At 47.6% G+C, this 2798-nt stretch overlaps 1 non-coding gene across 1 annotated transcript; it reads right to left on the bottom strand.

Annotated features, from left to right (window-relative positions):
• Positions 1-1369: 1369 nt before the first annotated feature.
• On the bottom strand, positions 1370-1442 carry trnak-cuu (transfer RNA lysine (anticodon CUU)). The gene has a single exon. It is a non-coding gene; the product is annotated as a tRNA-Lys (tRNA).
• Between the last annotated feature and the right edge of the window lie 1356 nt (positions 1443-2798).

Genomic DNA, 2798 nt, shown 5'->3' with positions numbered 1-2798 from the left:
GCGTGGAATCATATGTGGAAGGAGGTGTGGAATGAGATGTGGAATGAGCTTTGGAATGATGTGTGGAATGATATGTGGAATGCTGTGTGGAATGCTGTGTGGAATGATGTGTGGAATGTTGTGTGGAATGATGTATGGAATGACGCGGTAAATGAAATGTGGAATGGTGTGTGGAATGATAGTATTGTGAATAATGAGTAAGTGTGACCTTAGCTCCTTTAATAAGACTCCAGAGTGCAGGTACCTCATGGGTGGCCTGCTTTCATACTGTGCTCCCAAGGGATACTGGGATCCCTTGGGACTCCGACAGGTAGGGCCTCTGGTGGTGGTGTGTACAGGTTGTCATGCGTTAAATACATAACACAAGTTGTGGACAGAAATCAACAATCAAAAGCCCTGTCATTAGCCACAGGCGTTTCCTGCAATTTTCTGATCGCAAAGCGCTTTCAGTCCTTGTCCTTAAAATTGCAGACGCAGAAATTGGGGAGTTTAATGACTTTAAAAGGAGGACATTGTTGTTTGGTGACGTTCTGGTCAGAGAAATGTTTGTGAAAGGAACTTTTTGCAGAGAGAGGGATTGAGCATTTCAGCTTGATCCTGAACACTTCTCTCTGGGCACTGAGCTCAGCAGCTATTTCTGTCGTGTGGAGGCGATCACATTTCCCTCACACGTGAAAAGTTCCCGGTTCAAGCCTGCGCAGAAACATTATTTCTCAAACAAATACTTGTCTGCAATAAAATTAAATAAAATCTGTTTTGGATACATTGTTGCATGAGCAATGAACATTTAATCCAGTCTCCTCAAATACAGATTGTGTAAAATCTGATCGGGGATAAAACTTCATCAAGGCTTAAAGTTTCATGAATTATTAAAGTTCACTTAATGAAGTTTTGACTGTCCCTGTCAGCATTTCTTTCATTCTGTGAAACAACACGATCGGTTTACACCAGCAGATCTAAGCTGCATTTGAAACCCGCAAACAACTCATTCATTATTCGCTTTTCCCCAGTTCCAGAGCTCAGAGGGTTGTTGTCCATCCCTGGGATACAAGCTACCTCAGACCCGGGCCAAAGCTCCCCGTGCACCGAGCACAGTCTCAGGAAAACCCCGGGGGAGAGGATATCCCGGTCACTGGGCCTTCCAGCAGCCTTGAACAAGCGCCCAGTCTGAAACTTTCCAGAGTAATAACTTGTAACTGGAGCATCTAACAGTAAGGACGGCCGAGTGGTCTGAGGCACTGCTTTCAATATTTGATTAAATTATCAACTCTCCCTCAGTTCGCATTTTTATCATTGTGCAAAAGAAGATCATGGGTTCATAAATGATATTTGCCCGCGAAAGCAACATAAAAGTTTAATGAAAAGTAAACGCCCAACGTGGGGCTCGAACCCACGACCATGAGATTAAGAGTCTCATGCTCTACCGACTGAGCTAGCCAGGCTTCTCAACATTTACCCTGTCAATCCCCTTCAGAATATTGTCTGTTTCAATGAGATCACCTCTCATTCATCCAAACTCCAGCAAGTATCGGCATATTCTACACAATCTCTCACCATAGGACAGTCCTCTCATCCCAGGAATCAATCTGGTGAACCTCCGTTGTACCACCTCCAAGGCAAGTGTATCCTTCCTCAGAAAAGCAGACCAAAACTGTGCGCAGTACTACAGGTGTGGTCTCACCAGGGCCCAACACAATTGGAGCAAGATTTCCTTACTCTTGCACTATGGGCGGAATATTAGGTACTATGGGCCGAATATCCTGTTTTTCTGCTGATTCTACGGTTGTATAAAAAGTTATAAAAATTCAACAGTCACTCAGCAAACATATTTGTATTTCCTTCAGTGTGCAACACATGTGGGTGGATTAATGAAGATAACAATTATTCAGGATCTCACAGACTTGAAATATATTTGTCAGCTTGCTTTGTAAAAATGCTTTCTCTGACCGGGTATCAAACCCAGACCACGGCAATGAGAGCACCAAATCCTAACCACTAGATTACCAGGGAACACTGCTTGCAGTCTCTGTGATAGCTTTAAATATAGTCGGATTACAATCACAGCTGAGAATTGTGCGGTGACACGGCGTGTAACTGGATTTGCTGGGAGCAGCGTGGAGACCCCGACCTGTGTGAGAACACCAGCGGCAGGTCGTGGCCATAAAAGGAGCGGTGAGCGGCGGTCTGGGAGCAGCGTGGTGGTGTACCACGGCAAGGTACAGCGCGAGCTGGTGAAGGAGGGCGACGGCAGCGAAGAGTGATGTCATCATTGTCCAGGTCGGTGATTGGAGCGTGGGCATGTACAGCAGGAGCAGTGAGAGACTGTGGAGGGATGTGATCGGGGCCCAGGGGCGGCGTGAGTTCAGGGCCAGGGGCCCAGGGGCAGCACGGGCCAGCCCACACTGCGATATGTGTGGGCACTGGGTCCGTGCAGCAGAGCTGGTCTCCAGTCGTCTTGGATAACCCTTGCCACTGGACCAAGACCTAGCTCTGTCAAGCCCGTGTGATGGATGGGGTGCAACGGCCACCACATGTTAAAAAAATCGACGCACAGGCATCTTCCACCCTTCAACATGCAGTTCGGGACCTGGAATATTAGGTCCATCATTGAAACACCTGTGAACTCATCCTTTTTTGGCGTGGAAGCAAGTCATCCTCGCTTCGAGGGGCTGCCTATGATGATGATGAACTGGATTTGCTGCAGTCCGCGGTCAGCAGGTGATGAAAGCGGGCGTGAGAGGGTGAGTGACAGGTGGGCACTGCTTCTGATGCTGTCTGACCCACGGTGGGAGTGGCCG

This window comes from Pristiophorus japonicus, unplaced genomic scaffold, assembly GCF_044704955.1.
Source record: "Pristiophorus japonicus isolate sPriJap1 unplaced genomic scaffold, sPriJap1.hap1 HAP1_SCAFFOLD_35, whole genome shotgun sequence".
In the NCBI taxonomy this organism is placed as follows: domain Eukaryota; kingdom Metazoa; phylum Chordata; class Chondrichthyes; family Pristiophoridae; genus Pristiophorus; species Pristiophorus japonicus.
Note: the sequence above shows the minus strand (reverse complement) of the source record. Positions and strands in the feature narration are given on the sequence as shown.